This window comes from Rhipicephalus microplus, chromosome X, assembly GCF_043290135.1.
Source record: "Rhipicephalus microplus isolate Deutch F79 chromosome X, USDA_Rmic, whole genome shotgun sequence".
NCBI lineage: Eukaryota > Metazoa > Arthropoda > Arachnida > Ixodida > Ixodidae > Rhipicephalus > Rhipicephalus microplus.
This window is the reverse complement of record NC_134710.1, coordinates 98457911-98470423: the sequence shown is the minus strand read 5'-3', so window position 1 is coordinate 98470423 and position 12513 is coordinate 98457911.

Here is a 12513-nt window from a genome sequence, read left to right as displayed (position 1 = left end):
TATTCGTCAAATTCTTTCAACCTCTCATGCTAACTTTCATCGACATCACGTTAAGGACTATAGCTCTTGAACTCGCAGACGTAGGCTGCTAGATAGATAGATAGATAGATAGATAGATAGATAGATAGATAGATAGATAGATAGATAGATAGATAGATAGATAGATAGATAGATAGATAGATAGATAGATTAACGCACGAACTATCACGTATTGGAACATGTATTCCTTGGTTCCGCACTGGTGGTTCCATGAAGTACAATTGCACTTTTCAACTACCGTAGCGCGTAATTAACATTGTCCCCCAATCTTTCCTATTTTTCTCACTCCTTGTTTGAAACCTGAGATTTCTAATTTTAGACTAATAAAAAAAATGCCCGAGCTCACGCTGCTCTTAATCCCTACTAATTGTGACATTCTGTTTGTTGAGGCTCCTCAGTTCATCCGCTCCTTCAAGTCTGGGAATTGCTCTGATGGGCTCAATTTAGCAACCATGCGCCGAGAGCCGCCAATATTTACCGCGGCTTTTAGCCTTCTAAGCTGCGGAGTGTGCGTTGGTGTCCCTCACCGACGCGCGCTTATTGCGCGCTGTTTGCTCGAGCATGCGACGCAGCGGCTGCTTGCGCGCCCCTGTAACCAGCGCGATGGCTGTTTGACGAGCCGTTTATTTGACGAGAACGAAACAAGGCGGGGCACAAATAGTGCAACTGTAAATGCGCGCCAGCACGCCGTGTGTATATTTACAGGCACCGGTGTGACAAGAGAGCCGATAAAGCAGAAGCAGAGAACGGTAATAGTCGCAACTATTGGTTATTGCTTCGCAGTAACCGAGGAAGGGGGAGCACTTTCCAAAGAAAGGGTGAAATGAAAAACTAAACGAGAAATCTTGTCTGAGAGAAAAGCAGGACGAACCTCCGTGCAATGGGATTAGCAGACTGAGAGCTCCAAAGTGGAGAGAACTGAAATGGTGGGACCAACGTAATATGGTAACGACTCGTGGTAACGTTTGCCCAAGCAAACAAAATGCGACACCGTTAAAGTAAGCCTTACTTTCCATTTGCATCACTATCTGATGCGTATCAACATCTCTGACTTTTACGTAACAGCATGTGTCTCTTTTACATATGGTGCATTGTGAATTAATACCCAATGATACAACATTTACAATGTCACAAGTGTGGAACGTGGCTTACACCTCATGGCAAGAAGCGCATCTGAGCCGAACGCCACTCTTGATCTGTGTCGGCTGTTGGCCAATAGCATGCTAAAACGTTGTTCGACATCAAACAGCAGGCGCAGCTGCGAAGTGGATGCGCACATGAATAGAAAACGCCTCAGAAAATGACGACTTCACTCTCGGCTTCTAAACTCTCCTTGCCATTGACGACCGCAAGATGTGGTTTGGTTCATAGGAGTGCATGCTTTCCGCAGATTGCGTTTTTTTTCATCAAGTCTGAGGGTTTGTTCATAACCCCTTTCATAACATTCCCGTTAAGCGTTAAATCGGAGGAATTCATTATGGAGGAGACGAGAACGACATGGGCGAAAGTTTTCTTAATATAGGTTAGGTCAGGTTCAATGCACAAGGCTGGTGTAATCACATATATTAGGGAGAATAAAACTCCATGTGCCTCGTAAGTTCACCTTAATATACCGGGTGTTCAAAATTAAGCTTTATGATTTTTTTAAAATTAGGCGCTCGAAGGCACGTGAGAACCACTTGTGCAAATAAGTTAAGCGGCCAGGGGGACAGAAAGTTAGATGATAATTATCGCTGTCAGCAGCCCAATTAACTAAAATTTAATAATTAACTTTTTACTGGCTGCGGTAAGTTGGCATGTTTATATTGAAAAAATGTAGGCAGTGGTGTTTGTACACAGTTTCAGTTGGAAGATTTTTTCTAGCACGCCTGTGTTCCGAGATATCCGGCTCCAAAGTTTAATTGTCTTTCGCACGATTACGCATGCAAGAGGGTGAGGGTCCGCGCAAAGCTCCTCCCTAAAGTGACGCATCTGTTGCGTGTGGTGTTTAGTGTGTGAAGAGGGTGGAAGCGTAGGCATAGGTGATAGCAATTACCCTTGCCCTCTTCGGCCGTCGAAATCAAAAATCGAAGAACGCTTGCAACCAGTGTCGTAACACGCAACTGCAGAGCCTCTAACGATAGTGGCAGATACCATGCCGAGATAATGGTGCGAGCGGAGAATCTGGATGCCAGTGCGCGTGCGTAATAATCACTAGAGAAGCATGCGTGGTCGTTGCCTGGGCTACGCGAATAGCGTGACTGCTGATGTCCGAGTACTGTAACTTTTATTGAAACAAGAGCAACAACTCCACCAATAATAACTGAAACAGTTTTATCCTTGCTAACGCATATTTCCTGCTGCTACATAAGCATATTTCGGTCATGCACAAATCTCATCGAAACTCTTCACCTCTCAAGACGTCAATGCCCCAAAAAGTGTTCAAAATGCCTGCCTTCGGCAGCAACGCAAAGCATGAACCGCTGTCGCGTCGACTCGATGACTCGGCGCAGTACTTCTGCAGGAATACTCGCACAGGCAGATGTTATCCTGTCCTTCATGTCATTAACATCGCTGGGCTCTGTTACGTAAACTCGATCTTTAACGTAGCCCCAAAGGAAAAAGTCGAGCGGAGAAAGGTCAGGTGATCTTGGTGGCCAAAACATCGCTCCTGCGCGCCCAATCCACTGTTGTGGAAAACGTCTGTCCAACCAGTTCTTCGCCCTGGTAGAAAAATGTGGTGGTGCTCCATCGTGCTGAAACCATACTTGGCGCAGGTCATTCAGGGAAAGACTGCAGACAAGATCATCAATGACAACACCTAATATTTCTTCTGTGTACATCTTTCCGTTCAAGTTGTCCTCAAAAAAGTGAGGTCCGATGATCCTGTCCCCGAGTATGCCGCACCACACATTCACACTCCAGCGAACTTGATGCTTGTGCTGCCTCAGCCAGTGTGGGTTTTCTTGTGCCCAATAATGGGCGTTGTGAAGATTAACACTTCCATTTCGGCAAAACCGAGCTTCATCAGTCCAAATTATTCTGTGCAAAAAGTCATTTTCTTGATCAGTTTTGATGAGGCCCCAATTGCAGAAGTCAACTCGCCTTTCAAAGTCCGCCTCATTTAGGTCCTGATGAAGGTAAACGTGATATGGATGGAACTTGTGCTTTCTTAAAACATTTGTGACTGTTCCGATGCTGCGACCGCACTGATCGGCAATCTGTCGGATGCTGAGCTCTGGCATCGAGGTTACGCACGCGACAACGTCGATTTCAAAGTCTTCATCGACGATTGCCTTCCTGGTCCGTCTCGGAAGGTGGACAGAGCCTGTTGTGCAGAAGCGTCGAAACAGGTTTGTGAAAGTGGGCCTTGTTGGAAGGGGACGGTGTGGGTGGCGAGACGCGTAAAGCTCCATTGCTAACGAAGCGTTGCCATTCATTTCAGCCATTGCAAGCACCACGTCTACTTTTACTTTGGTAGAATACCTCACGCCAGAAGCAGCCATATTAGCTCGAAAGGACTCCACGTGGATTTCCTTGGTAGACCTTCAATGCAGAGACGCTGTGCTCTAACCGGAGGCACCCTAGTGCAGGACGGTCCTGCTAACGCGTTCACAAGAAGATGTCTCAGTGTGATCTAAAGTCACGAAAAAACGTCGCGAAAAATGGTCTCCTGTTATCGCGTTCATCAGGATCATGCGTAAGGCTCATGGCGCACCGCGCTGTCACATTTTGATTTCGCCGGCCGAAGAGGGCAAGGGTAATTGCTATCACCTATGCCTACGCTTCCACCCTCTTCACACACTAAACACCACACGCAACAGATGCGTCACTTTAGGGAGGAGCTTTGCGCGGACCCTCACCCTCTTGCATGCGTAATCGTGCGAAAGACAATTAAACTTTGGAGCCGGATATCTCGGAACACAGGCGTGCTAGAAAAAATCTTCCAACTGAAACTGTGTACAAACACCACTGCCTACATTTTTTCAATATAAACATGCCAACTTACCGCAGCCAGTAAAAAGTTAATTATTAAATTTTAGTTAATTGGGCTGCTGACAGCGATAATTATCATCTAACTTTCTGTCCCCCTGGCCGCTTAACTTATTTGCACAAGTGGTTCTCACGTGCCTTCGAGCGCCTAATTTTAAAAAAATCATAAAGCTTAATTTTGAACACCCGGTAGATGCACTGAGGAACTCCGCGTCATCGAAAGAACTACGAATCGAGGTGAGAAAGCACGCTAGAAAATATATGCAAGAAGCAGGTTTCGTCATAGCCACTGGCACTGTTCTACTTTTACGATGTCGAGCTTTGCAAACAGCCCTAGGCGAATGTTTGAATGGTGAGAGATTCACGAGCGCGAAGAAAAGCTAAACGCCACTCAAGAATATTACTCACCTGACCCTTGTTTCAATGGCTGCCTCCAGTGTGATGGTAACCTGACCAATAAGTTTCTAACATGTAGTACAGTCGGCTTCTCCAACTTGTTGATAATCTACGGCACGAACAAAAAAAAACGTGGCGAATTCTACTAGAGTAAGCGTACAAAACGTGATGCAGGGGACAGAATTTATATGGTCCTTTAAGCTTTCAGCAAAGACGAGTGTAAGGTTAAAGTCCCTTTCTCTTTCTTCACAGCTGACGTATTGATTCATTCCCACAACCTCACGAAAACTTTCCGCATCCGACGTGGTTTTTGCAATGCCTGCATGATTGAAAGTAGCTGACCTGGTTTTGCGCAACCTCCATGACCGACCCACCTTTGTCCAAGTCAGGACATTGTGTGATGGCGTCATCGTGGGACGTAACGTCACATAACGTCACTGTGACGTCAAGATGACAATATAACGACGTTACAACTTTTGGCGATCTATGACGTCATGACGACGCCACGTGGTGATCTTCTAATCACGGCGTTCTGTCCCGCCAACGCGGGACGCTGGTCAATTTTCGTGTTTGATGAGGCATTCAAGCCTATCACCTTAATAAAAACAAGATGCGTGGGCTTTCTATAATCATTGCAAATCGCAAACACCAGTAAAAAGTATTCTAGTTTACCTGTCGCGGAATAAGCGAATGTGTGAAGAGGGATATCGTCGTTTGTGCTTGATATGTGCTAGTGGGCGTTTGTCGCGCAAGTAAACAGGCTCTGTGATTTCCATGAGGGGACTAGGAGCGCATTGACGCTCTATTCGAGGAAGGGGCTGTTCCCGGCAGGTTGAAAACTGGAGAAAATTTTTATCGACAGCTGCTAACCTTAATCCGTGCTTCAGAGCCCGTTGATACTTATTGTGTGCGGTGGTTCTAAGAGTGTCTAGAGTTCAGCGAGATTACTTTGAAGACCTGCTATCTCGATTAAGACTTGTTCTTGACAAATGTGTTCTAACTAATGCATGTATTTTCAGTTTAGCATATAAAGTTTGTTTCTTTTGTAAATACAAGGTTCCGCTCTACTGTGCGTGCACATGTACTGATGTATCCTGTATACAGCAGAGAACACTGCAGACCGGTTTCAAAGTGGCATTTGTTGAAGGCTTAAACTCAGCTGTGGAACACGATTAGAGACACCTTTTTGCTTTTCAATGCCATTGTTGTATAATGTGTCTGTCGTGAGGCATAAATTTACCGTCACTTAATTCATAAGGGGAACTGCGTATCAGTCCATGCTTAGCGACATCCACCGCAGAGGTATCGAGTGCGTGATCCCTACCCGCAGCCCCCAGGCATCACCTTGCGCTTTGCCGTGGCAGAGAGACGGTCCCGCACGAACTGTATTAGTCACAAAAAATCTGGGCAAGCAGTTTATTAATCCTATACACCTTCCAGAACTATTTCTCAAGAAGGCGCTATGTCAGTTTCCGTGAGGCGACATATTTGTTCAGTGTTACGAACAGCAGCACATTGACGAGACAGAGCAGTTACTTCGCAGTCATGGTGGCATCTTCCTCGCGCTGCCGCAGCGTCTTTCGAAATCACGTGGCTTCATCGAGAAACTCTACGAATATTAGTGGTGTGCGTGGAATATCCCGACGGCAATTTATTGCTTCAGTATCAGTTGATGCGCGCAAATTTCTGTCTTCGGGCGGAACAGTGCCCACATGAAAGAAAATTGCACATTGTGATTTACTTAGCCCTGCCGCGATGGTTCAGTGGCTAAGGTATTCGGCTGATGATCCGCAGGTCGCGCAATTGAATCCCGGCTGCAGCGACTGCATTTTAGATGGAGGCGAAAATGTTGTTGGAGGCGTGCGTGCGTGTGTGTGTGTGTGTGTGTGTGTGCGTGTGCGTGTGTGTGTGTGCGTGTGCGTGTGTGCGTGTGCGTGTGCGTGTGAAAAGGAACTCCTTCAAGCGAACTGTTCATTACCATATTATTTTTTATTACTTGTTTCAGTTAGCTATGTGTTCATTCTTCACTTAGTCATTTTCGTGCTGGGGTAACAACTTCCATTTTTTTGTGCTGTACAACATATAAAAATAAATCAGCTGAGGTGATAAAGACCTCAATTTCTCCCCAGCACGCAACAAAACTAAAGAGAATGGAAGCTGGTAACATGTATATTAAGTGATTTGGCCAGTAATAAGCATCCTCAAAGCATCCTCAAATATACGAGAATTTCGATTCAGGATGGAGTTTGTTTGTTTACGAAGCCAGCAGGCTGATCTATTTCAAGCGTTCTGGTAGAGGCGCATGACATACGAACCGTGCTATTCACGGCTCTTCTATACTTGAACGGAAATGGTATAGGTAAAAATTAACTATAGACATGCTTCCATCTGAGAACGGCGTCAAACTGTAAAAAGGCGTGTCGCAGCAAAAGCTGGCTAGAAAAAAAGAAAGGCCTATGAAATACACAAGTGGACCACTTATTTATAGCGTGTGATGTTTCGTGTTTTTCTCATGCTTTCGTGCTGTGTACAATAAGGCCGCCAGCCTCATATTGCCGCGTGCATAGCTGCATTTAGCGACGACAACGAAGAACGCGGATTTGCTCGAGAGGCGCAGCGCAGCAGAGTGAAGAAGACGACAATCTTAGCGGCCTTCTCTGAGAGCGTCTCTACAAGTCCTACTGTCCGTGTTTTTAAATAAACCCCCTGTCATTTATAACCCGCGACACTGGTGGAGGAGCTGGGTACTACCACCTCATGATCAGCACCCCTGTGAGAAGCCCCGAGTCCAGCCCTACGAGACAGCCACGCGTGGAGACGCCTGTGCACCGCTCAAGCCGTCGCCTTCAAGGTCTTGAACCAGAATTTGGCCTTTTAAAGAGAGCAACACTTCCGACAACCACCCCTACTCAAGAAATGGCAAGGAGTCCTGCACAGGTGACGGTCCAGAATATGCGCATTCCTGAACCATTTCATGGCCGGCCGAACGAAGATGCACAAGACTGGCTTGAGCAGTTCGAACGGGTAGCTAAATCGAACTACTGGAGTATCGATGGAAAGCTCTTCCACGTATACTTCGCCCTTGAAGACGGCGCGAAGACATGGTTTATAAACCGGGAGGCAACATTGACGACATGGGAGGAGTTTTGTCGTCGGTTTCTTGACACCGTCGGTAACGCGGACCGACGCGAAAACGCACAACGCCTTCTTGAAGGACGCACCCAGCAGCTGCATGAAAGCGTCGCCATGTTTGCTGAGGATATGGTGCGCCTGTGCCACCGCGCGGACCCCAACATGCCCGAGGCTCGAAAGCTAACCCATCTCATGAGGGGCGTCAAAGAGCAGCTATTTGTTGGTCTTGTGCGCAATCCGCCGACAACAGTGGACGAGTTCACCAGGGAGGCCACCGCAATAGAGCGTGCGCTACAGCAACGGTACCGACAGTCTGATCGCCCGGCCACCGGCGCAGCTGCAGGCGCCGCCGCACTTACCGCAAACGACGAGTTTGCTCTACGCCACCTGATTAGACAGATCGTGCGTGAGGAGATCGCGAAGGAGAACGCAAAATACACATTGCAGTCACAGGCGCCCCCGCAGCAGGAGTCCACGGTAGCCTCCATCGCTGAAATAGTTCGCCATGAACTTCGACAAGAGTTTGCCTCTCCTCAGCAATATTCCGCTCCACCGCACCGTCCAAACTCGTATACCTATGCAGATGCTGTGCGTCGTCCATTGGCTCCAGAAGTATCGTACCAGCCGAACGGATACAGCTATGCAGACGCTATTCGTCGACCCACGCCCATGCCAGCGCCGCAGTACCTCGAACCGTATCCTGTGGCAGCCTGGGCTCAGCAGGATTCTGACAGGCGACCCTATATGCGGAAGACCGACATATGGCGCACTGCGGATCGTCGACCACTCTGCTACAACTGTGGAGAGCCAGGGCACATTTGCCGTTTTTGCCCACATCGCCGAGCTGAATACCGCGGCAGTGCACCTACAGCTACGCACCGAGAGTTCGACGAAAGCCGTGCCCCCATCGACGACGACCAGGCTGGCAGGCGGGAAGGCTCTTCTACCTTCCGGACGCGGTCACCATCACCGGCTCGCTTTGGTTCACCAAGCCGCCGTAGTTTTGCTGACGCCGTCAGAGGTCGGTCTCCCAGCCCACGGCGGGGAAACTGAAAGCAGCGACCTCTGGGGGGAAGGTTGCAAGCCGTCGAATTGCCGAAAAACCCCCACTGCTGCCGAAACACGTGAGAGACGACGATGAAGACTTCGGCGAAAAAACTGTGATTGCCGACCTTGCTGTGACGATTGACGGCGTTGAAGTGACAGCCTTAGTTGATACGGGTGCAGACTTCTCCATAATGAGTGAACGATTGGCAGACGAACTCAAGAAAGTCAGGATGGAATGGACGGGCCCTTCTATCCGAAGTGCTGGAGGCCAGATAATGACTCCCACGGGAAAATGTACAGCAGGACTCACGATTGAGAATGTGGCTTTTGTAGCCACATTTCTGATCCTACCGGAGTGCTGCAAACCTATGATTCTGGGAATGGACTTCTTAAGAGAGTACGGTGCTGTGGTCAACATACGCGACGGTGTGATCACATTCGCCGCTGACAAGTCTGTGACCACTGATCCAGACCAAGAACCCAGGGTGTTACGTGTGGTCGACGACGACGTCTGCGTGTCACCACTGTCATGTAGTCTTGTTTCCGTGTGTTGCGCCGTGCACTGTAATGAAGACGCCATAGTCGAACGCATCACTGACCTTCTTTTTCACCAAGGCAGCGCCATCCCTCGCGGTATTGTCAGCTTAGTGGATGGGCGCGCAGACGTGCTTCTGACCAACTTCACGAATGAGCGCCGGCACATCGGTAAAGGCACGGCTGTGGCGTACCTCGAAGAGCTGGGCTGCTCTCACGACTGCCTTCTAATGCAAGGGGAAGCCACAGCTCAATCACCTCCACATACACCACCAGTTGATATCGGTCCGAGTCTAACACCGACTGAAAGATGCCGTCTTATGGAGCTGCTCGACCAGTTCAAGGACTGCTTCTCATCGACATCACGAGTGGGTCGAACGCCTCTGACTAAGCATCGTATAATTACGGAGGACACAGCAAGACCGATCCGACAGAACCCTTATCGCGTCGCTCAGAAAGAACGTGAGGTAATCCAGCAGCAAGTCAAGAAGATGCTAGAGGATGACGTTATCCAACCATCAAAAAGTCCTTGGGCATCGCAAGTGGTACTCGTGAAAAAGAAAGACGGCAGCTTGCGTTTCTGCATCGATTATTGTAAGCTGAACCATGTTACAAAAAAAAAGACGTTTATCCATTACCACGGATCGATGACTTTTTGGACAGGCTACGGCATGCACGCTACTTCTCGTCAATGGACCTTAAAAGTGGATACTGGCAAATAGAAGTAGATGAGCGCAACCGAGAAAAGACCGCCTTCATGACGCCAGACGGGCTTTATGAATTCAAAGTCCTCCCTTTCGGTCTATGCTCAGCCCCAGCCACGTTTCAGAGACTAATGGATACCATTCTGTCCGGCCTGAAATGGAAAACATGCCTTGTGTACCTCGACGACGTGATCATTTTTTCGGCCACGTTTGAAGAGCATCTAAAGCGGCTACTGTCAGTCCTTCAAGCCATACGGTCCGCTGGACTCACACTCAAACCGGAAAAATGCCACTTCGGCTTCGAAGAACTCCAGATCCTGGGACACGTGATCGGTCGCGAAGGTGTGAAGCCTGACCCAGATAAAACAGCAGCCGTCGCAAAGTTCGCAAGGCCTGTTGATAAGAAAGCGGTCAGGCGTTTTCTGGGTCTCTGCGCCTACTACCGGCGATTTATAGCAGGCTTTGCACACATCGCCTCTCCACTCACCCGCCTTGCAAGGGAAGACATCGCATTTGTATGGGGTGAAGAGCAAGAAGCTTCATTCAACGAGCTGAGACAGCGTCTACAAACTCCACCTGTCTTCGCTCACTTCGACGAGAATGCACCAACAGCCATCCACACAGACGCCAGAAATGTGGGCCTTGGTGCTGTTCTTGTCCAATGCCAAGATGGTGTAGAGAGAGTGGTTGCCTACGCTAGCAGAACGTTGACACGCGCCGAGTCCAACTACTCAACAACGGAGAAGGAGTGTCTGGCCGTCGTTTGGGCAGTTGCGAAGTTCCGCCCGTACTTATATGGCCGCGCTTTCCAAGTCGTAAGCGATCATCACTCTCTTTGTTGGTTGACCAACATGAAAGACCCATCTGGACGTTTTGCACGATGGAGCTTACGGCTCCAAGAGTACGACATGGCCGTAGTTTACAAGTCCGGAAGGCAACACTTAGACGCCCACTGTTTGTCAAGGTCACCGATTGAATCACAGGCTATAGAGGATGATGATTTCCCAGGTTTTTTAGGAGTTGTTGATGCAGTTATCATTTCTCGGCAACAACAAGATGATCGGGAGCTCAACTCGCTTATAGAATTCTTGAACGGACGAGCCGCCAATGCACCAAGAGTGTTTTCGAAGAACTTATCGTCATTCTGTTTACGGGACGGAATTCTGTACAAAAAGAACTTTTCATCAACAGGTAGAAGCTATCTGCTGGTAGTTCCTGGAGCTCTCCGCAGCGAAATTTTACAAGCCTGCCATGACGAAGCCACTGCGGGCCACCTCGGTTTCACAAGAACACTGACACGCATCAAAGAAAAATATTACTGGCCAAGAATCACAGCAGAGGTTAAACATTACGTCTGAACATGCATTGACTGTCAGCGGCGCAAGGTACCACCTGTCAAACCCACTGGGCTATTACATCCTGTGCCCGTGCCAGAAACCCCATTTTCTCAAATCAGAATGGATCTGCTGGGCCCATTCCCAACATCGGACAGCGGCAACAAATGGGTTATAGTGGCGACGGACTACCTCACCCGATACGCGGAGACCAAGGCAATCGCGAGTGGCACTGCAGCTGAAGCGGCTCAGTTCTTCATTGAGAACATTGTTCTGAGACATGGTGCTCCAGCTGTCGTCATAACAGACAAAGGTACCGCGTTTACAGCCGAGCTTTTGCGCACTGTGCTTACGCTCAGTGGCACAGCGCATAGGAAGACGACAGCTTACCACCCACAAACTAATGGGCTTCCAGAAAGACTTAACAAGACAATCGCTGACATGCTTTGCATGTACGTCGACGTAGAACACAAGAATTGGGACCGCATATTGCCGTACATCACATTCGCGTATAATACGGCGCGCCAGGAAACAACAAAAATGACGCCGTTCGCACTAATTCATGGCAGAGAAGTTACGACAATGCTTGACGCCAGGCTGCTTTACGATTGCAATGATTCAGAGACAGACGCCGCAGACTTCACTGAGCGCACCGAAGAAGCAAGGCAGCTTGCCCGCGTCAGAATAATGAACCAACAGCAACTTGACGCCCAAAGGTACAACCTTCGCCATGGATTCGTCATTTATCAACCAGGAGATAGAGTCTGGGTTTGGTTTCCTGTACGACGACGAGGCCTCTCAGAGAAACTTCTACGCCGATACTTCGGACCCTACAAGGTTCTGCGTCGTCTTAGCGACGTGACGTACGAAGTCGTGCCCGACGCCTCCTCTTGTTCAAAACGTCGCCAGCATCTGCCTGAGACAGTGCACGTGGTCCGCATGAAACTTTATCACTCTCAGTGATGTAAACACTCGATGGCCGCATCTGTACCTGTTGAGCGTCGGGACGACGCTCACTCTGGCGGGAGCGTAACGCCGCGTGCGTAGCTGCATTTAGCGACGACAATGAAGAACGCGGATTTGCTCGAGAGGCGCAGCGCAGCAGAGGGAAGAAGACGACAATCTTAGCGGCCTTCTCTGAGAGCGTCTCTACAAGTCCTACTGTCCGTGTTTTTAAATAAACCCCCTGTCATTTATAACCCGCGACAATATTTTTTTCTTTTTTACAGCGAAATCTGTTACGGGATCACAACTCGGGTCACGTGCAGTTGTCTGCCGTCACCACTGCCACCTACAGTGTCCGTAACCACATCACGCGAAATTAGAAAAAAAACCTAGCACCAATGACACAGTGG